Here is a 25,908-nt window from a genome sequence, read left to right as displayed (position 1 = left end):
CACTCAAGGAATAGGCAGGCTTTTTCCCCACCTGCACTCTGAATTGCTTCCACCACAGACAAGAGCAGAAACAAAGGCTGCCCCCGCAAGGTGGGAGCACATACAGTGATTGCTGACTCCCTCTGGCAATTACTATTAACAAACGTTGCAAGCTTTGTTTTAAAAATATATACAGTGACACCATCACTGTTGACATCAGTCACCTGTTTATTTTACTATATAACAGTAGTGTGAAGCCTCTAATATGCACAACCTTTGTCCTGGACATGCACCTTCGAGGAGAGCCTTCTCGCTAGAGACACCCAAACTCCATTAGATGTTCAAGCCCCTACTACACACAGCCGTTGCCCCATGCACAACACTTTATGTAAAGCATACTTCCTCCATGCACTCAAGCCCCATTAGGTGGCCAAGCCCTTACTACAAATAACCTTCATGCTCTCTATTTGAGATGTCATTTGATATGTCATTTGAGATGTCATTAGTGATGTCATCAGTGATGTCATTGAACATTTAGTATGTGTGGTCACAAGCAGTACATGGTGGGGGCTCAACTAATAGTTAGCTCAGTGAACTATTACTGGAGAATTTTGGTGGGTTGTAGGTTCAAAACGTAACACTATGATTGACAATGTCACCCAACTATGACATCCATTTAACCTTTGATCTTTTCCAGTGAATTTCTGAGGTTCCTTTAGGTAAGTTAATGTATTTTTTCTAAGCCTAACTATAATGTCACTTTCAGTGAATATATATGTGTACGCACACATACTCATGTGCATGATTATTAATTATTTTATCACTTTGCACTTTAACATTAATCATAATTTGAACCTTACATTCATATTTTAGACCTGTTAAAAATGAAAATTTACACAACATTTAATACAATTTAATACATATTAAATATAAATGACACTGTGGGTGAGATGTTTTCTAAATATTCTTTAAAAAATCAAAATTGTATTTATAATTTAAATACATATTTTTGAATTAATTATTTAATACACTTTTCTTCACGGGGTTACTGTGGTCTACGTTTATAGTAAATATTTTAATTACACAATATTACGTTCACATAAATTATTTAAAATATTTTTAAAAGAATAATACATTTTAATCTTTTTAAAAAAAAAATCCATATGGAGATCGCCACCTTCCAGTAAAAAAATTACAAGAAGTAAGTTTATACTCGTAAGTCCTGTTGTGGGCGGTGAAGAGCACAAAAGTGTAAATTTATACTTAAGTGCAGTAGCAGATTTACACATGAATAGCTTAACCTTCGTGAATAGGCCTCAGTGTTATTTAAACTTTTGAGTCTGGGACTTAATGAGCCCTTAGTAATCTGGTTTACTGGGTACCAGCAGATGACACTTTTCTCCTGGCAACAGTAACCAACTGGAACCAACAAGGCCAGGGTCCGGCACATACTGAACATTGTGTGATGATCCACAGTTATGTGGGATGCCATAAGTCCAAACACCCTCAGAAACAAAAACACCATTGAAACTGATACTGATACTATCACCACCACCTGATGTGGTTCAATGTGTTTAGAGGGAATTAAAGAAATCCCTCTGGCCAAGGGAAGACTTCCCAACCATGTTATTCAGCAGAGCTAGAAAGATCACATCTTCTGAGAAGGGATCAGCAATTTCTTCACTGATTTTACTAAGTGGACAATGGGCTTTTGGGTATAGGAAAATCAGAACAAGCAATTTTTCACCATAAAAGGGCTGCTGTCAATATTATGGCTTTGGTAAAATGTTGGAAGTACTGACAAGGCCAAATATGACCTTCTTTCACTGCAAACACTTCTTGTACATAAGTATACATCTCTAAGACCTAAGTGAAATTTTGTTTCTCATCTTTGCGCAGAAATACAGAATAGGAGTAAAGAAGGAAAATCGAGAAGTGGGTAGAGGAGGAAAACAAACTCCTTCAACAACCACTGACAGATCTGGACCCACTAGAACGGGAAGGTCTCCAATGAGGAGGTGGCTGAAAAAACTTACAAGCCATTTAGTTTGGAACATATAATGGATAGGGATCTGAAAATGACAACTTCTGTTTTTAGTCTCGTAAAAGACTTTCTCAGTAGAGGTCATAAAGAGCTCCTTTGCCTGCACTACTGCTTTCTTCACTCTAGATTCAATTAGACTGATGTCAAGACAGTTGGTGTACTGTAATACCTGCTACCTTCCCCCCTGAAAGACATGCACATGTGGTCTGCCATCTGCTATTTCTGTTTTTTACAAAACATGAAGCAAAGCACCTACAGACCTGTGAAGCTTCTCCAACATTTCTGGATACTGCTGATATGTTATCTTGTCCCTAGTACTTAATACTTGCAAGACTTCATGTAAAAATGATGGAGAATGGAATTCCAAGCAGACTCTTTTCACAAAGGAGATATGGAAATTTTAATCAATCTCTATTGTCAACATTTCTGGGGAGTTAATCTGATCCCCGAGTTAGACTGCTACCTCAACATGCTTGGTAGATTTTTATGTTCATGTACTGAGACCAAAATTCAAAAGCATTTCTGAAAATTCTAAGGTTAGCGACTTTGACACTGGGCAGCACATCTTGCTACAAAATCAAAATACCCACCCACATCATTAAGGTCTGATCCTTGGATACCAAAGCATTCATATTTCTTGCCCTCATTAGTAAAGATATGTCTTGGTCTTTAACCAGTAGCATTGGAGGTTTAGGTTTATTTACAATGTATAATATCATATAATAAATTAAGTATAACAATGTTCTTTTTCTTCATGCTTTATTGGAAAATGTTGCATCTGATCAGCAAGCGTCCTATGGATGCGAGGAAATTTCTCAGGAACTCTGGCATGAGTTAAGTGCAAGAAGACATTCAGTGCAAGAAGATTTAATATCTGAAAATGGCCAAGAAAAACAATTTCCCTAAAACACTTAACGGACCCAATACCAGGACCCACTGAGGAGACTAACTGGCCAAGAGTTAAATAAAAAATTTACTGCCCAAGACCTTCATTGAACAACCACTCACAAGATCTCATTAGGGGCTTGACACCACAAAAAATCTATTACTAAAGACTTTTCATCAGCAACTCCTGTCAAATACACCAATCTGCCAACAATTAACCAAGACCTCCAATGAGACACACTGCCCTGAAGCCTGTATGGTAGATTTACTGCTTACAACCTCAGTGCTTATGAATTAAACCACAGGTTATTTGCTTAAAACATGTACATGAGACTTAGGCCCTTATTACAACATTGGCAGTAAATGCCACCTACCGCCGTGCTGACGGCTGTCAACATACCGTGGCCGCAGCGGTATACCGCTACAGGTATTATGGCCCACACCGAGAAATCTGTCACTATACAGACACCCACACAAGTCCGCCAGCCCAAAGGTCAATGTTAAACTGGCGGTACCAAAACCCACACCGTTATGCTAACAGAAATATGCCCACAGTATCAGGACCCAGGAATCACCGCAGCGGTTTTTCAACCACGGTAAACCATTGGCGGTACAAACTTCCGTGCTCAAAATACACACGCACTAACAAAACTACACCACATTCGACAATTCAAACTACACACACCTGACACACATACACACACCACACCCACACACCCACATCACTATAAAACACTCATCCACATTACCCACAACCCTTTCAAAGAAAAAAAAAGATTGCTAACAGAGACAGAGAGACATGCCAGGAGCACCCACTCAATCTGAGCCACAAAACACCATCACCCATTTACCAATAACGCACCTCACACCACACACCACAACACATCACCCCACACATCGTCACACATACCACTCACACCACATCCATGACACCCCAAAGACAACCCAGGTTTTCAGAGGAGGAGCTAAGGGTCATGGTGGAGGAAATCATCCGGGTAGAGCCACAGCTATTCGGATCACAGGTGCAGCAGACGCCCATTGCAAGGAATATGGAGCTATGGCAGAGAGTCGTGGACAGGGTCAATGCTCTGGGACAGCACCCCAGAACAAGGGATGACATCAGGAAGAGGTGGAACGACCTACGGGGGAAGGTGTGTTCTGTGGTTGCAAGACGCCAGGTAGCCGTACAGAGGACTGACGGTGGACCCCCACCTCCTCCGCCACAACTAACAACATGGGAGGAGCAAGTCTTGGCAATCATGCATCCTGAGGGCCTCGCAGGAGTAGCAGGAGGACTGGACTCTGGTAAGTCAAATCTTTACTACTATATCCCCCACTCTACCTGCATGCCATCACAAACTCCTACCCCTACCCTCACCCCATCACTCCACCACCTCACATATACCCCACTATCACAACACACCCATCCCATTACTAAGCCCTGCATGCCTCACTAATGGGGTGCTTTCTGACATGGCCAACACCATGAGGGAGGCAGTGGCACACCAACAGGCCCCTGACACTAGCCACACCGAAGAACAGCCCTCCACCTCCACCGGCGCTAGTGGACAGGAGGCCCTGCCACTGGAACAACAGGCCACCAGCACCCCACCCCCTGCAGAAGGAGAACCACCCCGCAAATGGTCCCTGCGTGCCAGGCAGAAGCCAGAGAACATTGCCAAGACCCCCGCCAGGAAATAAGACTCTCCTGCTTCTCACCCTTATGTCCCACTCTGTTACCCTGTCCACCTTGAACTACCATTGCCCCCCTTCCTATGCCCCATTAGACAATGCACCTGTGATACAAAGAGACTGGACTCTAACTGGACATTCCTCCACCATCACCCCAGCCCATTGCACATCCCCCTCAACCTCTTACCACTTAATAAACACCTTTGGGACAAATAAAGTCTGGAGTATGTCAATTTAATGAAATATGTATTAGTTCAACAATCTGTAAACATTGCAATTTATATGTACAGTTTTATGAACATTGGTATGACCTGTAGTGGGCAGCAATAAACACACCAAGAGCCAGAGTGGGGCACAGAGATCTGAAAATAGAGATGCCGAAGGATACAGTAAGTGCCCATAGACATAGGGAAATCATGCTGCCATGTCCAATGTCCAACAGAAAACTGCAATGTAAAGTGAAGTTACAGTGTCTTACATGTGTGTCACTGGAAGTACTGCTGTATGAGAGAAATTCTGTTGTCCACATCTTCATCCTCTGCCTCTTCTTCCTCACTGTCCACAGGCTCCACCGCTGCCACAAGACCATCTCCAGGCTCATCCTCCTGCAGAAAAGGCACCTGGCATCTCAAGGCCAGGTTGTGCAACATGCAACGATGATCTGGCACACCTTCTTGGGTGAGTAGTACAGGGATCCACCTGTCAGATGGAGGCACCTGAACCTGGCCTTCAGGAGGCCTAAGGTTCTCTCAATTATCCTCCTTGTTTGCCCATGTGCCTCATTGTAACATTCCTCTGCCTTTGTTCTGGCATTCCTCACTGGGTTCAGTAGCCATGAGAGGATGGGGTAACCAGAGTCACCTGCAAATATCGAGGGACAACTGTTAGACACACACTAACCCTTAGGGACAACCCCATACCCATACACCAACATATACTGGGTGGGGACACATTATTAGCCACACCCGGTGTCTCTGGAGTTGAGCCTTCACATATTGGATGCTGCTATTCCTCAAGATAGAGGCATCATGCACAGAGCCAGGATACTTGGCACTCACATGGGAGATGTACTGGCCTGCCAAACACACCATCTGCACATTCAGAGTATGGTAGCTTTTTCTATCCCTGAACACTTGTTCATTTCTCCAGGGGGGGACAAATGCTACATGTGTACTATCAATGGCACCAATGGCGTTGGGGATATGTCCCAGGGCATAAAAGTCAGCTTTCACTGTGGCCAAATCTTCCACCTGGGGGAATATGATGTAGCTGCGCATGTGTTTCAGCAGGGCAGACAACACTCTGGTCAACACGTTGTATAACACTGGCTGAGACATCCTTGATTCCATTGCCACTGTTGTTTGGAAGAAACCACTTGCCAGGAAATGGAGCACTGACAGGACCTGTACTAGAGGGGGGATACCTGTGGGGTGGCAGATAGCTGAAATCAGGTCTGGCTCCAATTGGGCACACAGTTCTTGGATTGTGGCCCGATCAAGTCTGTAGGTAAGGATTATGTGCCTGTCCTCCATAGTCGCCAGGTCCACAAGGGGTATGTACACAGGGGCATGTCTCCATCTCCTATTGATCCTCAGCGGTGGAACTCTAAGGTGGAAAACGGTGAGCAGAGGGTCATATTCACAAACATGTTGCAATAAAAAGGCATTTATTCCTTTACAGAAACAGTATGTGAATTTGAAAATCAGTTGATGTGCCAATGTCTGCTGTGATGCAGTTAGGTGCCATGGCCTGTGCCCCCTGAAATGGCAGCGGCCTGACCTCTGAGGAGATAAGATAAGTGGAAATGAGGTAATTCCGCTGGCGTTGTGCGCCGTTGCAGTCAGCGGTCGACAACCGGCGCGCAACTTCGCATTGGTTATCATTGAGCCCTATGGGTTCCAAGAGCCAATGGCGATGTACGCTGGCGGTGACGGTATGTACTACCGCAGACGTGACCGCCATTTTTTAACTGTTCAATCACTTGCTACCTGACCTTCAACAGGAGAAGACCTATACTGCAAGTACTGCTGCGACCTGTGTCTGGAAGAGACAATGGATCGAGCGTCTGGGGAAAGGGCCCCGCCTTCACTTCGGAGAAGTTGGAGAGACTGGTGGATGGGGTCCTACACCAGTACACTTCACTCTATGGTCCTCCAGACAAACAGGTGAGTACACTGTGAGCATGATGCGTGGGCCATGAATGTATGGAGTGCTGTGTGTGTATGCCTCGTGTAGGGGGGCGCTGAGGGGTCCTGGGTAGAGTGCTGCATGTCTGGTGGTCAATGTCTGTGCGTAAAGGGATGGGAGGGAGATTGGGGGACGTGAGTTTTACTAATCCCTTTTTTCTATGCATATTTCCCTGTAGGTCAGCGCACATTAGAAAAGGGTATTTGGCGTGCCATCGCCAAGGAGGTGCGGACCCTGGGGGTCTTTGACAGGCAGAGGACCCACTGCTGCAACCGGCGGGAGGACCTGCGCCACTGGGCAAGGAAGACGGCGGAGGCCCAGTTGTGGCTGGCCTCCCAACGAGGACCCCCCAGATGTTCCACATCCTGGAGGTGGTCTATCCGGAGTTGAATGGGCGCTTGAAGGCATCACAGCAGCCACAAGGGGTGAGCTCAGATTCTGAAGCATGACTTTGTGCGCATTAAGGTTTTACCTGGGTGGGGGATGTGGGCTGTGGGTGCCCCTAGACCAGGACGAACTGGCAGGGTAGCTCCCTTGTTGGGCAGGCTCTGAAGCACTCCAACCCCAATAGTGTTGGTGGGCATCTACTACTGGGCAGGGTCCTGTGTGTTTCAGGTGTGAAGCTCATGGCATTAGGGAGTGATCATTTATTATGCTCTGGCCACAGGGGAAGGGCTGGAGCCTCCCCCGACCACTGGCAGCACTGACACCTGCACCAGCACTGCAACCACTGTACAGCCATCTCGGTCAGCGGATGGACTGTAGTCATGCATCCATGGTGTGTCCTGCATCCTGCCCACAGAAAATCGTGTGGATCTGACAGTGGAGAAGTGTGGCACAATGGTTACAGCAGCAGACCCTGATGCAGAGATCTGGCCCGGGACCAGAGTTCAATTTCCCGCCTCGGTGGGTCTGGGGCTCAATTTCCTTGGACCAGATAATTCTCGCCTTGGTGCCTAATCTAATTAATCGGTCCCACTCTGTAACTCTGGGCAATAGCTTGCTTAATATCCACAATGGCCCTGACAGCACTTGGATGCCTGGCTTCACCCTGGGGGTTGCCCAGGAGTGGGCGCCTCACAGGGAAAAGCCAGGAGGGGTTCCACAGCGGTATGCGTACAGCGCCTTGAGACCCTAACGGGTGAGTAGTGCACTATACAAGTGCGAAGTTTACAGTTTAAGTTTACAGTTTACACCCAGGTGAGGGACTGTGACCTTGCACACCCCATGTGCTGCATCACTGGGCACCAAGCCCCCTCCAGAACCAGTGGAAGAAGGCATCCACTCACCCTATCCTTGGCAGGATGAAGCACACTGGGCGCCACGCCCCCTCCAGAACCAGTAGAAGAAGGCATCCACTCACCCTATCCTTGGCAGGATGAAGCACACTGGGCGCCACGCCCCCTCCAGAACCAGTGGAAGAAGGCATCCACTCACCCTATCCTTGGCAGGATGAATCACACTGGGCGCCACGCCCCCTCCAGAACCAGTGGAAGAATGCATCCACTCACCCTATCCTTGGCAGGATGAATCACACTGGGTGCCACGCCCCCTCCAGAACCAGTGGAAGAAGGCATCCACTCACCCTATCCTTGGCAGGATGAATCACACTTGGCGCCACGCCCCCTCCAGAACCAGTAGAAGAAGGCATCCACTCACCCTATCCTTGGCAGGATGAAGCACACTGGGCGCCAAGCCCCCTCCAGAACCAGTGGAAGAAGGCATCCACTCACCCTGTCCTTGGCAGGATGAGGCACACTGGGCACAAAGCCCCCTCCAGAACCACTGGAAAACTGGCACCCACTTGAGAGACTGAGGCCTTGCACTCCCCAGGACCAAGCAGTAGGCAAACTACCCACTTGAGAGACTGTGGCCTTGCACTCCCCAGGACCAAGCAGTGGGCAAACCGCCCACTTGAGAGACTGTGGCTTTTCACTCCCCAGGACCAAGCAGTGGGCAAACCACCCACTTGAGAGACTGTGGCTTTGCACTCCCCAGGACATCGCTGTGGGCATGGATCCCCCTCCAGGAGCAGTGGCTTTGTACCATCTTCCAGCTGAGGTGCCACCCCTTTCCCGTCCTCCTGCGGTGCCTGTGTGTTTTCGACCTCATGCCCCTGCAGTGTTCTCTCCGTATTGAGGCAGGAGTCACGTGTGGGCTTGGCCTCTGTGTTTTGGCCCAGTGGGCCACGGACATTTTGAGTGGACATTGTCCCGCCTTTTGTACATATTGTATATTTTGTAAATACTGTTTTTGAATTATTAACGTATTTCTGACTATTTCTAAAATAACGCTCATTTGAATCAATTACTTTTGTCCTTGCGTTATTCCAGAGGGTTACGGGGTGTATATGTAATGTTGTTGCATGTGTTTGTGTGTATGGTGTTGGGGGTGATGGTGGGGGTGGGGGTGTTGCGTGCTGCATTTGTGTGTCACTCTCTTTTTCCTCCCCCTTCCTCTATGTGCTAGGTGCAGTACTCACCGGGGTCGTCGCCGCCGTCGTTGGTACTCCTGGTATATGAGCAGAAACACCAGCATTGGGAAGACCTACAGCTCGGGCTCCATGGCGTACTTGTTCTTCCTTGAGTGTCGAGAGGTGAGTGGTTTCCCTTCAAAGTACTGTTTCCGCCGTGCTTTTGATGGCATTGGTACCGCCCTGGAAAAGATGGCAGATGGGCGGGTTGTAATGGGGTGGGTGGTACATTGTCTTCTGCCTGGCTGTTGGCGGTTACCGCCGCGGTGTTTGTTGCTTCCGCCATGGCGGTCAGAGTGTTAAAGTGGCTGTCTATGTTGGCAGTTTCTGCCATGGTCATGATTCCATTTTTGTTACCGCCGGCCTGTTGGCAGTATTACCGCTGCTTTAACACCAATCACCAGGGTTGTAATGAGGGCCTTATTCCCCATATCATATCAAACTGTTCCAATATTCAAAACTTAACCAGGAGATCCACTGAACGATGTGTAAATCTCAGATCCACAGCCCAAGACTACCTGAGAGGTCTTTTACCACAAACCATCTACATAGAATAACAGCCAAAGACCTACATAGGAGATGCACTACTCAAGATGTAAATCAGGAATCCTCAGTGCAAGGAATGCCGAGGAGATACAGTGCCCTTAGGTGTCTAAAATGGATTTATATATTTAGTAGCTGCAGCAAAACCATTTCAGTAAGAAACGTTATACATATTAACAGCTGTAGTGTACATAAGCATTTTAAAGTTTGTGGTAGGAACATTTTTGGAAGTTATAGAGGTGATGGCTTTTGAATTTTTAGCATACACATGACAAGAGAAACAAATAGCACAAGCAGAGTTATGAGGTTTTATCACCCCTAATCGGGAGATCACTTTTTACAGTATTTAAGCAACTCTATAAACACTTCTTTGGATTTCAAAAAATGATTATTGTTACTTTACAAACTATGGCGGTCATTCTGACAGCGGCGGTCGGCGGTCGCCGCCCGCCAAGCGGTTCCCACCGAAAGACCGCGGCGGCCATTCTGGCTTTCCCGCGGGCCGGTGGGTGACCGCCAGAAGACCGCCGGCCGGCCCAGCGGGAAAGCCCCTTCAACAATGAAGCCGGCTCGGAATGGAGCCGGCGGAGTTGCAGGGGTGCGACGGGTGCAGTGGCACCCGTTGCGATTTTCACTCCAGGGGCCCCACGGCACCCGTTCCCGCCATCCTGGTTCTGGCGGTGGACACCGCCAGAAACAGGCTGGCGGGAAGGCGGTCGGAATCCCCATGGCGGTGCTGCAAGCAGCGCCGCCATGGCGGATACCCTGGGCCAGCGGGAAACCGGCGGGAAACCGCTGGCTCCCCTTTTCTGACCGCAGCTTTACCACTGCGGTCAGAATCGCCCAGGAAGCACCGCCAGCCTGTTGGCGGTGCTTCCGCCGCCCTCCGCCATGGCGGTCATGGACCGCCAGGGTCAGAATGACCCCCTATATTTCTATGTCCACAGGGATACCGGAGACTTTTTTTGAAGAATGTAGTTTAGCTCTGCAGGTGGAGGAGGAGTCCCTGACCAGGTGCATAAAGCAAGTAATTTTCTCCTGCTGTGCGGGATCCCTGAGACCCTTCCTGAACGGACTGTAAACCCCAGAATGCTGTTCAGCCATGCAGGTAGAGGAGGTAGAAGAGACTGAGGTGGTCATTACAACCCTGGTGGACGGTGTTAAAATGGCGGTAAGACCGCGAACAGGCCGGCGGTAAAAAAATTGCAATTCCGACCGTGGCGGAAACCGCCAACAAAGACAGCCACTTTAACACTCAGACTGCCACGGCGGTACAAACAAACAGCGCGGCGGTCACCGCCAAAAGACAGTCGGGAGACAATGTACCGCCCACACTATTATGACAGGCCAATCCGCCACCTTTTCCGGGGCGGATTCACCGCGGATAAAAACACGGCGGAAACAGGAATTTCGAAGGGAAAACGCTCACCTTTACACACCCCACGAGGAACGAGGACACCATGGAACCGGAACTACAAATTCTACCTGCGATAGACTTCCTGCTCCTCTACCAGGAGCACGAACGCCGGCGGCGAAGACCACGGTGAGTACTGCACCTACGACACAGGGGAGGCAAAAAACAGGGACACACACGCAACACCCCCACCCCCACCCTCACCCACTACAACACACACACTAATACATGTTGATACATTACAGTTACACCTCCAAGCCCCCCGGAAGAATGCAAAGACAAAAGGAAATTATTGTAACAATTGTAATCTATTAAAATCCAGTACTCCAAAATATATATACACTATAAACAAATATATACAGCAATAATACAAGTCCAGGTATTTCACTATTTATTGTCTGTGGACCACTGGGCCCAAAATGCATGGGCGAGGCCCACACTCGATACCCGATCAAAACAGAGAGAACACTGCAGGGGCATCAGATAGAAATACAAGAGGCACCGCAGGGGGAAGGGAAGGGGGGCACCTCAGCCGGATGAGTGCACGACGCCAGATCCACGAGGGGGCTCAATGCCCACTGTTCAATCCTGGGGAGTGCAAAGCCACAGTCTCTCAAGTCTCTACAGTGGGTGGTTTGCTCACTGCTATATCCTGGGGAGTGCAAAGCCACAGTCTCTCAAGTCTCTACAGTGGGTAGTTTGCCCACTGTTCAATCCTGGGGAGTGCAAAGCCACAGTCTCTCAAGTCTCTACAGTGGGTGGTTTGCCCACTGTTCAATCCTGGGGAGTGCAAAGCCACAGTCTCTCAAGTCTCTACAGTGGGTGGTTTGCCCACTGCTATATCCTGGGGAGTGCAAAGCCACAGTCTCTGAAGTGGATTACAGTCTCCACTGGTTCTGGAGGGGGACTGGTGCCCAGAGTGCTTCATCCTGTGAAGGACAGAGGTAGTGGATGGATCTCTCCACTGGTTCTGGAGGGGGACTGGTGCCCAGAGTGCATCACTCACCCCGTAACGGACCCAGTTGCGTCAGTGCCCCTGCCGCTCATGGGATAGCGGTGCTTGAGTTGGCGGTGCCCTGTTCAGCGATGCTTGAGTTGGCGGTGCCCTGTTCAGCGGTGCTTGAGTTGGCAGTGCCCTGTTCAGCGCTGCTTGAGTTGGCGGTGCCCGGCCCAGCGGTGCTTGAGTTGGCGGTGCCCTGTTCAGTGGTGCTTGAGTTGGCGGTGCCCTGTTCCGCGGTGCTTGAGTTGGCGGTGCCCTGTTCAGCGGAGCCTGAGTTGGCGGTGCCCGGCCCAGTGGGGCTTGTGCTGGCGGTCCTTCATGGCCCAGTGGGGCTTGTGCTGCCGGTCCTTCATGGCCCAGCGGTGCTTGTGCTGGCGGTCCTTCATGGCCCAGCGGTGCTTGTGCTGGCGGTCCTTCATGGCCCAGCGGTGCTTGTGCTGGTAGTCCTTCATGGCCCAGCGGTGCTTGTGCTGGCGGTCCTTCATGGCCCAGTGGGGCTTGTGCTGGCGGTCATTCATGGACCAGCGGGTCTGGCGGGGCCCTCCTGGGCAGCTGGGCTGGGGCTGGCGGGGCCCTCCTGGGCAGCTTTGCTGGGGCTGGCGGTACCCTCCTGGGCAGCTGGGCTGGGGCTGGCGGTGCCCTCCTCGGCAGCTGGGCTGGGTCTGGCAGGGCCCTCCTGGGCAGCTGGGCTGGGGCTGGCAGGGCCCTCTGGGCAGCTGGGCTGGGGCTGGCGGGGCCCTCCTGGGCAGCTGGGCTGGGGCTGGCGGTGCCCTCCTGGGCAGTTGGGCTGGGGCTGGCGGTGCCCTCCTGGGCAGCTGGGCTGGGGCTGGCGGGGCCCTCCTGGGCAGCTGGGCTGGGGACCTCCTGGGCAGCTGGGCTGGGGCTGGCAGTGGCCTCCTGGGCAGCGGGATGATGGCAGTCTTCTCCGCCATGCAGCTCTTCCCAGACTTGCTGGGTTTCTTGTGGCCCTACCCCACCTTGGGAGGTGTAACAGCTGACTCCACACTCCCACCGGGACCCCTGTGAGCGGCTTTGGTGGCTGGAGTCTTCCCCCTCTCCCGCCGGGCACTGGCCAACTTCTGATGTTTCACAGGGGGGGGGGACTGGCTGTGCTGTGGCTCCGTGCCACACTGGCTGTCCTGGTGGCCGGTGCACTCCACATACCTGTGACTACAGGCACCACTGGTCCCGGAGATGTTGTGGCTGAGGTGCTACTTCGGGGCCTATGAGATGGACGGGGTGGGGGAGGTGTGGGAAAAAGGTCAAGGCTGGACAGGAAAATTCTTTTGGACACACTGGGACGGGTAGCTGGAGGGGGTTTGGGAGTGGAGGAAGAGGTGGTGGTAGTAGGAGGTGTACGTTTGGTGACTTTGGGTTCAGGTGCATGCGCTGGAGGCTGTCGTGAGGTGGATGGCTGTTGGGTGGGTGTGTGTCTGCGTTTGTGTATCTTCGGAGGGGGCGTCACAGACACACTGGGAGAGGACACAGGGGACGTGTGAATGGTAGTGGGGGTGGTGACTGCACGTGAGCGGGTGTGCTGGTGGGTGTGCTGGTGAGGGACGTAGTGGCTGTAGAGGTAGTGCATGCAGGTGTGAGTGGAGACGAGACTGGGAGGGAGGAGGGAGACGACGAGGATGGGGACACAGTGGAGGCAGTGGATGTTGGTGTGTCTGCATGTGTGTGTTGCTTGCGTGAGTGACAGTGGGATGTGTGGTGCTTATGTTTGCCTGAGCTTCCCTTGTGTGGTGAGGTGTGTGCAGGCTGGTCTGATGGTGTGCTTGGGATATGCTGAGGTACAGGGGATTGGGTCTGGGTGGAGGAAGTTGGAGGGGGGAGGCTAGAGACGGGGACAATGGCTGCCATCAGTGCTGAGGCCAGAGTTTGAAAAGCTCGTGAAGGGCCGCCTGACCAGAATGAATGCCCTCCAGGAATGCATTAGTTTGTTGCAACTGCCTTTCTACACCCTGGATGGCATTCAAAATGGTAGACTACCCAACAGTGAGTGACCTGAGGAGGTCAATGGCCTCCTCACTGAGGGCAGCAGGGGTGCTTGGGACAGGGCCTGAGGTGCCTGGGGCGAAGGTGATGCTCACCCTCCAGGGTGAGCAGGCACGGGGCGAAGGCTGAGAGGCTGCTGGGAGGGCGGTGCTGGTAGGGGGGGTGGCGGCTATACCTGTGGATGCGGGGGGCACAGATGTTGCTGCCACCACAAGGGAGCTCCCATCAGAGGACGAGTCCGTGTCGCTGGTCTCAGCTCCTGTCCCCGCAGTGGAGCTCCCCTCGCCCTCCGTCCCACTGGTGAATTCCGGGTCCGTAGTCTCGCCCTCCAGGGCCACGTGGCCCATCCAACTCCGGGTAGGCCACTGCCAGGATCCTGAACATCAGGGGGGTCATGGTTCGACGGGCACCCCCCCCACGTTGGGAGGCCATCCCCAGCTGAGCCTCCGCCGTCTTCTTGCTCCAGCGGCGAATGTCCTCCCATCTTTTCCAGCAGTGGGTGCTCTGTCTGTGGTAGACCCCCAGGGTCCGGACGTCCTTGGCGATGGCACGCCAAATATCTTTCTTCTGATGGGTGCTGACCTACATGAAATGTACAGGGGAAGAAGAGAAGTCATTATCAACTGCACCGTCAAAGTGAGTGGCCCCCATCCCTACCCTTGCCATGTGGCACATGCACTCACCGTCTTTCATACACGCAGCACTCTGCCCCCTTCCTTCTTACATCCAGCCCTCTCCACACAGGCATAGCCCATACAACATGCTCCCTGCGTACTTACCTGTTTGTCTGGAGGACCGTAGAGTAGCGTGTACTGGGGGAGGACCCCATCAACGAGCTTCTCCAACTCCTCCGATGTGAAGGCAGGGGCCCTTTCCCCAGACGCACGAGCCATTGTCTCTTCCAGACTGAGGTCACAGCAGCACTTGCAGTGTAGGTCCTCTCCTGTCGAAGATCAGGTATCGAGTGATTGAACAGATAGAAGATGACGGTCACGTCTGCGGCGGTGCGTACCGTCACCGCCGGCGTACATCGTCATTGGCTCCTGGGACCCATAGGGTCCAATGTTAACCAATACAGCTTTGCGCTGCGGTCTTCGACCGCCTACCGCGACGGTGTACAACGCCAGCGCAGTTACCTCACATCCCATTGTCCCACTTCAGAGGTCAGGCAGCCGCCATTTCAGGGGCCCACATGGCTTCATTTTCAACTGCGTCACACATACCTAGGCCTAGACTCAACAGACATACAGGCCACCTTTTGTGTATGATTGGTGTTCTGGGTAAACTGTGGGGACGTACCTCTGAGTTGTTTGACTCTGTGCTTGCTGTTGTCCTTCATAGGCACCGTCCGCTGGGACATGTGAGGAGATGGCGGCATCCTCCGGTGTACCGACCGTTGGTGGACCTGTCGACAATGGAGGAAAGACATTTGATAATCACCTACAGGCTTGACCGTGCCACAATCCAGGAACTGTGTACCCAGTTGGAGTCAGACCTGATGTCAGCAATCCGCTATCCCACAGGAATCGCCCCTCAAGTGCAGGGGATGTCCCAGCCTATGTTTTCCAACGTATTGTCCAGAGTGTTGTCTGCCCTACTGAAACACATGCAGAGCTACATCGTTTTCCCTCAGGTGGAGGATTTGCCTACAGTGAAAGGTGATTTCTATGCCCAGGGACAGATCCCCAACATCATAGGTGCCATTGATGGGACCCATGTGGCTTTGGTCCCCCCCAACAGGAGTGAACAGGTGTACAGAAACCGGAAGAGTTATCATTCTATGAATGTACAGATGGTATGTTTGGCAGACCAGTACATCTCCCATGTGAATGCCATGTTCCCTGGCTCAGTGCATGACGCCTACATCCTGCGGAATAGCAGCATCCCTTATGTGATGGGTCAACTCCAGAGGCACCGTGTGTGGCTATTAGGTGAGCACCTGGAAGCAAGTCAGTGGGAATGGGTGTCTGGGTCTGGGGTTATCCCTCCAGGTTAGTGTGTGTCTAACAGTTGCCCCTCACCATTTGCAGGTGACTCTGGTCACCCCAACCTGTCATGGCTACTGACCCCAGTGAGGAATCCCAGGACAAGGGCAGAGGAACGCTACAATGATGCACATGGGCGAACTAGGAGGGTGATCGAGCGGACCTTCGGCCTCCTGAAGGCCAGGTTCAGGTGCCTCCATATGACAGGTGGATCCCTATTCTACTCACCAAAGAAGGTGTGCCAGATCATCGTGGCCTGCTGTATGCTTCACAACTTGGCTTTGCGACAACAGGTGCCTTTTCTGCAGGACGATGGTCCATATGGAGGTGTTATTGCAGCTGTGGAGCCTGTGGACAGTGATGAGGAGGAAGCAGAGGAAGAAGACATGCACAACAGGGACTCAGTGATCCTGCAATATTTCCAGTGAGACACAGGTAAGAAGACAAACTTGCCTACTACATGTACTTTAACACTACTACCTCTCTACTGTCTGTCGTTTTCACCCAGTGTATGGTCACTGAGTTGTCACTTTCCCTTACGGTTTCACAGATTTGGGTCCCACTATGTGACATCTGCTTAGATTCCTCATGGACTAGAGCTGTGTGACATAGGTATGTTGACATAACTATTTTAAAAAACATTTTGCCACTGTAATTGCTAATACACTATTTCGAAATCACAGACAGACTCCAGATCTTTTTGTGCTTTAGGTGTGTTTATTTAAATGCTCAAAATTGGAGGGGGTAGTGAAATGGTAAGGGGTGATGGCGGAGGAGTGTCCATGGCAGAGTCCAGTCTATTAGTCTCACAGGTGCATTGCACATATGGGCATAGGAAGTGGAGCTGGGGCAGTTTAATTATGGACAGGGTGACAAGGTGGGACAGTAGGATGACAATCAGGGTGGTCTCATTTCTTGGCGGGGGTCTTGGCATCGTGCTCTGTCTTGTTCCTGGATCTCAGGGACCGTTTGCGGGGTGGTTCTCCCTCTGCAGGGGGTGGGGTGCTGGTGTGGTGGTCCTGTGGGGGGGCGTCCCGTCCACTAGCGCCGGCGGAGGTGGTGGGCAGTTCGTTGTCCATGCTAGTGTCAGGGGCCCCTTTTAGTGCCACAGTGTCCCTCCTGGTGTTGAGTACTTCCTTCAGCACCCCTACGATAGTGCCCAGGGTGGAGCTGATGGTTCTGAGTTCCTCCTTAAAGCCATATACTGTTCCTCCTGCATGCACTGTGTCTCCTGAAACTTGGCCAGTACCGTTGCCATCGTCTCCTGGGAGTGGTGGTAGGCTCCCATGATGGAGGAGAGGGCCTCGTGGAGAGTGGGTTCCCTTGGCCTGTCCGCCCCCTGTCGCACGGCAGCCCTCCCAGTTCCCTTGTGTTCCAGTGCCTCCGTCCCCTGGACCGTGTGCCCACTACCACTGCCCCCAGGTCCCTGTTGTTGTTGGGGTGGTGGGTTAGCCTGGGTTCCCTGTAGTGGTGGACACACTGATTGACGTGTCCTGGGGACGGAGGTATGGGCCCGCTGGGTGGGTGCTGTGCTGGTGTTTCCAGAGGGGGGAAGGTCTGTGGTGGCCTGTGCCTGTGTGAGGGGAACCGACTGTCCAGAGGTCCCCGACGGTCCGGGCTGGTCATCTATTTCCAGTTGGACAGAGGTGCTGTCATCACCGTGGGCCTCTTCTGTTGGTGGTGTGGACATGTGTGGACCCTCCTGTCCGGTGACGTTGGGTACGGGTCCTGCAGGGGTATAAAAGGATATTTATTAAATCTGTGTGTGTAATGGTGTGCAATGGGTGGGTGACCGTGTACCCAAGTGCTAGCATTCCTGTGTGGGAGCTTGTGTAATGATGGTTTAGGGGGGTGTATGGGTATGTGCAGTGGGCATGCTTTGGTGATGGGTGTCCATGCTTTGTTGTTGCATGCAGGGCTTGGTGTTGGGATGGGTGGTTTGTGATATTGGGACATTTGTGAGGAGTAGGGGTGCTGGGGGTGAGTGTGAGGGTGGGGGTATGTGTTGGCATGCAGGTAGGGTGGGGGATGTAATAGTAAAGCTTTGTTTTACCAGAGTCCATTCCTCCAGCTACTCCTGCGAGGCCCTCAGGATGCAGAATCGCCAAGACCTGCTCCTCCCATGTTGTTAGTTGTGGGTGAGGAGGTGGGGGTCCGCCGCCAGTCCGCTGAACCGCCTGGTGGTGTCTTGAGACCATGGAACGCACCTTCCCCCGTAGGTCGTTCCACCTCTTCCTGATGTCTTCCTGATTTCTTGGGTGCTGTCCCACTGCATTGACCCTGTCCACTATTCTTCGCCATAGCTCCATCTTCCTTGCAATGGAGGTGTGCTGCACCTGTGATCCGAATAGCTGTGGCTCTACCCGGACGATTTCCTCCTCCGAGAACCTGGGGTGTCTTTGCCGTGCCATGGGGTGGTGAAGGGGATGTGTGGGGTGGATTGTGTGGTGATAAGTGTGGTGATATGTAGTGGTGTGTTGTGTGAGGTGCGTGGAAGTTGTGTGGGTGATGGTGTTGTGTGCCAGTGGATGCTGTTGTTCTTGCTGGTGGTGTTTCTCTCTGGCCTTCTCTCTGTAAATTTGTCGTAGGGGTTTGTGGGTGATGATGGTGTGTGTTTTATATTGTAATGGGTGTGTGGGAGTGGTGTGTGTATGTGTATCAGGTGTGTGTATTTCGAATTATCCAATGTGGTGGTGTTTTGGAGATGTGTGTGTATTTTGAGCGCGGCGGTGTGTACCGCCAATGGAATACCGCGGTTGAAAGACCGCCGCGTGGATTCGTGTGTCGTGATAGTGTGGGCGTATTTCTGTTGGCGTGACGGTGTCGGTTTTGTTTTCGCCAGTTTATCACTGACCTTTGGTGTGGTGGACTTGTGTGGGTGTCTGAATTATCCAATGTGGTGGTGTTTTGGAGATGTGTGTGTATTTTGAGCGCTGCGGTGTGTACCGCCAATGGAATACCGCGGTTGAAAGACCGCCGCGTGGATTCGTGTGTCGTGATAGTGTGGGCGTATTTCTGTTGGCGTGACGGTGTCGGTTTTGTTTTCACCAGTTTATCACTGACCTTTGGTGTGGTGGACTTGTGTGGGTGTCTGAATTATCCAATGTGGTGGTGTTTTGGAGATGTGTGTGTATTTTGAGCGCGGCGGTGTGTACTTTTTGTGAATTCTGGCGGATTCCGAGATGTGGCTCATAATAGCTGTGGCGGAATTCCGTGCAGCGGTGGTGTGTTGGCGGTCTTCTGCAAGGTGGTAAACGGCTTTTACCGCCAATGTTGTAATGAGGGCCTGAGTCCTCTGCCTAGGCATATAGAGCGCGACCTTATCTCTTGCTATGTGAGATACTGGAGGTTTTCTTGAAGGGACTGTATGCCCCGTAATGCAGTTCAGCCCTGCAGGTGGAGGAGTCAGGACCCACTGCACAGGCGCATAAACCGTGACCTTCTCTCCATGAGCTGCACCAAGGCAAAGCCTGAGCCAAGAACAGGCCCGTCTTCACTTGTCATCGTCCAGAAGAATCTTGGCTGGGCCAGCCCGCCCTGGTCTTTTTGAAGCACACTGCAAGCCACGTATATTTTTTTTATACTGCTGTGCTCCGTTTTAAAGCATGAACCACTGTCTAGGGATTTCTCCTACTTGACTGGTCCACAAACAGTTCCATTCTTTGAGTTTCTGTTGGATCCCGCTATTAATCAAAGCCAATTAGTTATCTAAGTTGAGAATTGCTATCTGGTCCATAGACCTACAATGGGGAAGTTGAAGAGTGGCCTTGCTCAACATCAGATGAATGGCCATACAACTAATCATGGCTTTTTAGTGCGGTTGGTAAAAACATTCAACGGGTTGAGCGCCTCTTATCTCTTCCTGTAGATGGGCATGGGACACCGCCAGGTGTTTCTTTACAGAATGCACTAATGCCTGTGGAGCATGCCACTATGACAGTTGATATCACCTCTGGAAAGGTGATAGAGGTTTGCCTCGAGGAGAGCATAATTTCCAAGGCTGCTTTGCGGGAAATGGTCCAGCTTCGGAGCGCGCAGGGAATGGACGCAGAAGACTGTCAGTCTGAGACAGTGTCACAACCAGATCATGTCAATAGGGGAGGTGCTGCAGCCGACATACAAAGCGTGGATATAGAATCCCTATTTGGAAAGATTAACCAACTCTTTGAGGTCAAATTATGCCCTATTTTAGATCAATTAGATTCTGTTCAACAACTGGGTTAACTGGGGTTGGTTGGTCCAGTAGTGAATGACACACGATCGACATTCCAAAGTGACAAACAAATCCCTGTCTCTTTTAACACACACTCATCTTGCATTGAGGCTCGGGCACAGTTGGAGTTCAGATCCAGGTAGACAACACTGGCGTAGGTAACCAAACGGGGCCACTTGGCCCTCATGTACCACCCGTGTAATGCATGAGGGCTTCTGTTCTCTCTCCCAGTTGTCCATTTACTCCTGGATTCCTGTTCATACACTGCAATTTTGGTTAATGTGGGTCACAGTCACCAGGTCAATGAAAAACCAAGGTGACGCATTGGCTTCACACAAACAGTAAATGCAATGCGCACTTTTATAAAGAGATTTTATTGGCCCGTAGGTAATCTGGATAGGTCCACAGACCGCAATGGACAACAAAAGGCACATGCAGGCCGGACGACAGATTACAAGGTTGCACACCGGCAAGGTTTCCGCCATAGTCGCACCACCACGGAAACCGAGGTGGAAACGAACAGCATAAATGGAGACACTCACTTTCAGGAAGCCCTACTTCTTCGGAGCCGCCATGGAACCAGAACTACATGTTATCCCGCTGCTCCTGCTCACACAAAGACAACAGAATCTTCGATGACGACAACAACATCAACTGTAAGTACCCACACTTACCTGTAACTGTTGTATAACGTCAATGTCTGTACACTCACACAATATACCATCAGGAAGGGGGTGCGAGGGCAACAACCAGGCGCTACTACACACTGATACGCACACTCACATACCGCCACACACACACCCACACATACACAGTACACACAATACAGCGAACACACACATGTGAAACACACACACATTTTCACAGAACCACAGCACAGGCCCAGTAACACACAATAACATACAATACCACAACACGTCACAACACCACCACAACCATATCATCGTCAATACACTGGCCAGCACTCACCATAGACACACACCAGGGACACATCATACATACAAAACAACCTACAACCAACAGGCAATGAACACTCACAACCTCACAACCATATAACGTACCAATCAACATATACATCACACACACCACATCTCATATACCATGCACTAAACACGCACCTGCACACTGTCAATAAACACTAAGCCATACAACACACCAACAAGCACATGTAAACGCAAACACAAACAACAAACACCACTCAATAGCATGACAACAAAATGGTCTGAACAGACACATGCCCATCACGCAACACACTATCACTGGGGGACAAAAGCACTGCACTCAACCTCACATACTGTCCAAACAATAGAGGTAGCACAAGCACCACACACACACAAATACAGACACACAACCAATGTCAGCCAGGAACAACTCCATATTAGGAAAATAAATAGATGACAAAGATGTAACCAGTAAACCAGCAACAGGTTGGTATAAATTATTATTAAAAAGCAAAGTTCAGAAAAACAAAAGCCAAAGGCTAGTCCATTGAGCACAGTAAGAATGCACATAGTGCATATGTGTGTGCCCCGAACTTGACTCCTTACTGCCAAGTAACCTACACAGGTAGGGGCATCAAGGGGACAAGCAGGCACCTCAGGGACTATTGGGGAGGTGGCAGAGGGGTTTTGGGCTTAGGTTTGGGAGGGGGCCCTTTGAGATATGGCTTAGGCGGGGGGTTAGGGCTAAGCTTAGGGAAGGGTTGGCTTCTTTTGGGAGGGTAGACTTTTTGGCAGGGGAGGGGCATGGGTACTTGCAGGGTGGAAGCGGAGGCCATGGAGGTAGAAAGGACGGACTTCAGGTGGGAAGCAACACGTTTAGGAGTCTCACGGGGGAGAGGAGTAGGGAAAAGGGCAAACTTGGAAAGGAAGGCTTAGACACACTGGGACGGCCATAGCAAAAGGGATTGGGTGTGGAGGGAGAGGGAGTGCTTGTAAGAGGTATTGGTGTGGATGTCCTGGTTGCATGTTTGTGCGAAGTATGCTTGTGGCTGCATTACAACCACTTGTACTACACCCCAGGTAGAACCAGGTTAGTGCCAACATCATGTCACAACTAGATACCACCTACACCCCTACATTACAACAATGTCACACATCAGCTAAGCCACTTATCGCACACCTACTAAGCCATCATATTAGTAGAGCAATCACAATAGCAATTCCTTACAACCTGACTTCCTAACATGAATCTGAGTCCCTATCCACAGCAACAAGTCAACCAACAACCAAGCAATGTGAAATAGTGCTAACATTCAGTTCAACATATCACATATACAAAATCAATACATGCCTACATTTGGAGCTAATGTCTTGTACCAGGAAAGGAACCACACCATGGGGGTGATTCTCATTGAGGCGGGCGGCGGTTTTTGTTGTTGAACCGCCATATGGCCGCTCCGCGGTCGAAAGACCGCGGAGGCCATTCAGGCTTTCCCGCTGGGCTGGCGGGCGACCGCCAGGAGGCCGCCCGCCAGCCCAGCGGGAAACCCCAACCCACGAGGAAGCCGGCTCCGAATGGAGCCGGCGGAGTGGGTATGTGCGACGGGTGCAGTTTGCACCCGTCGCGTATTTCAGTGTCTGCATTGCAGACACTGAAATACACAGTGGGGCCCTCTTACGGGGGCCCCTGCAGTGCCCATGCCATTGGCATGGGCACTGCAGGGGCCCCCAGGGGCCCGCGGCACCCCCTACCGCCATCCTGTTCCTGGCGGGAGACCCGGCAGGAACAGGATGGCGGTAGGGGGTGTCAGAATCCCCATCCGCCGCCATGGAGGATTCCCCCGAGCAGCGGAAAGTCGGCGGGAGACCGCCGACTTTCCGCTTCTGACCGCGGCTGAACCGCCGCGGTCAGAATGCTCGTGGGAGCACCGCCAGCCTGTTGGCGGTGCTCCCGTGGTGAATGACCCCCCATGTGTCAAACTCAAGACAGCATGTTGCATGCAAGCCAAAACCATTTCATGTCACAGAGTCCACAATCCTCACTATTGACTTTTGCAAACATGCAACATCTATACCTGCCTTTTCAGTATATGAATATGATAGAGTCTAAACACTTCAGCAACACATTGTCCAATAGTCAGGTTGGAAAGGATGATACACACATTGTGGAGCTACTCATCTAGGTCATTCTCCACCTGTAAACAAAGTCATGTACACTTAAGGGGCAAACTTAGCCCACAGGATTTACACACAGACAAGGCCAGGTCCCATACCATCACCTTAAATACAATGTACACTTGTCATGTGCATGAAGGCCACATGCAGTACCACTAATCATGGTGACTGGCAAAATCAATAGCCCATTGTTCAAGTGGCAACATCACTATCCAACTTCAGACATGTGCAGTCTTACGTCTGTACATGACCATTACAATGCCACAACACACTTATGAGCTTAACAGGATACAGACATACACCTTGAGCCAAGCCAATAGACTGACTGCACATACAATTCCAACAACATGTGAAGGTGAAATGACACATCTGCAACACAATTCAGTCAGTAGAAACTATAGGACTCCATAATGAACACCACCCGCGAGGAAGATCAAGTCTGGTCTATCCCCGCCCTGTCCATTGCACCCATCAAAAGGTGGACGTCGGTTGCGATTCAGGTAAAATCATTGACCATGGAGTTTGGACTCAGGGCGCTAAATGGCAGAACTAATTCAGACACCAACGGTAGTCACACATACAACAAAACGAACCACACCAGCAGAATCGATTATTGCCTATTCGATATAAGATTATGGCCTCTAGTCATCGATATGACAATCATCGAAAGGACCGAAAGTGATCACAACCCTCTTTCTGTCCACACATTAGCCCTAGGTAACCTCCCAGCCATGTCTAACCCCGCAGCAGTAGCACCCGAGGGTATTAACCTGGCCAACAACAAAAGACACCTAAAATGGGTCAATATTGTGGCCCGGCCCGCACTCATCAATGCTGCCAACAACACCCTAAAATCCACACTAAGGGACCTAGAGGCAGGTTCTGCAACACCCCACCAGGAAATTAGCTCAATCCACACCTCCTGCTTTAGGGATATCGCAACCCACTTCTCAGCACCCCCAGCCCACGACGACAAACGACCCAAAGCCAGGCACCGCTGGTTCAACAAAACGTGCCGGTCCCTAAACAAGCGCCTAGTTCAAGCCATTAAATCCAAGGACCCCATCGCCATCCGCGTAGCTAGGAAGTCCTATAAATCTGCAATATGCATAGCCAAGCGTGATCAAGATAGCAAATGGTGGACATCACTCAGCGACGCTGTGCGCGAGAGAAATTATAGTCTGTTCTGGTCCCTGGCAGCGCGAGGCCCAGAAACCAGTGGTTTGGACATCACAACCAATATTGCCCCAAGAGACTGGATAGCCCACTTTAGTAGTCTGTACTCCCCTGATCATGATAGCCCCACCTCTGTTTGTACGGGCCCCCTCCTATTTCACTCGTTAGCACCAACCACCGCAGCACCCCTGTTGTTCTCCCAAAGTGATATAACTTACTCTCTAAGCACTCTAAAACGCGGCAGGGCCCCTGGTTCAGACTGCGTCCCAGCAGACCTATTCTCAACAGACCTAGCATCCTGGTCAAGATATCTCACCATTCTAGCTAACGCAATAGCATCTGGGGCGCCAATTCCCGACTCTTGGAAAGCGGCCATTGTTATTCCAATCTTTAAAAAGGGCGACAGATCTCTTCCCTGTAACTATAGACCCATTAGTCTAATTGACTGTGTCCAAAAAGTCTTCTGCCACTGCCTCCTAGGGAAGATAGAAGAATGGATAATTGACCACGATATCCTTAGCCCCCTCCAAGCCGGTTTCCGAAAGAAGATTTCCACCACTGATCAAGCCCTCAGATTCCTATTATTATATTGGAAAACAGTGTTCATCGGTAAAGGCAGCCTTTATGTAGCTTTCGTGGATCTCAAATCTGCTTTTGACCTAGTACCTCGCAACAAACTGTGGGTCACCCTCTCTCGGATGGGAATCCCGGAACACATCCTTGCCATTTTGATACGACTCCACGAGGACAACTACGCACAAGTCAGGTGGGGCAACAAGGGCCAACTTACCGATAGAATCCACGTCTCTAGGGGTGTGCGGCAAGGTTGCGTACTTGCCCCGACCCTCTTTTCCCTGTACATCAACGAAATTGTCCCCTCCCTCCTCAGACTGCAGGCTGACGCACCTTCACTTGGCACACAAAAAATCCCAGTCTTACTATTTGCCGATGACACTCTCTTGATATCTAAGACCCCTAGTGGTCTAAGGAAACTCCTTGCGTGCTTCGAGCATTTCTGTTCATCCCAGGGACTCGAAATCAACGCAACGAAAACCAAACTAATGACCCTTAATCCCCACAGATCTTTCAAAGGGAAATTTACTCTAGAGGGCTCCTCACTCGAGAAGGTGGGCATTTTCAGCTACCTGGGCATAACACTCACTGACAACATGTCCTGGAAGCCACACATAGGAAAACAAGCCC

The sequence above is a fragment of the Pleurodeles waltl genome, chromosome 10 (assembly GCF_031143425.1).
Source record: "Pleurodeles waltl isolate 20211129_DDA chromosome 10, aPleWal1.hap1.20221129, whole genome shotgun sequence".
NCBI classification, from domain to species: domain Eukaryota; kingdom Metazoa; phylum Chordata; class Amphibia; order Caudata; family Salamandridae; genus Pleurodeles; species Pleurodeles waltl.
The sequence above is the reverse complement of the archived record's forward strand: the minus strand, read 5'-3'. Positions refer to the sequence as shown.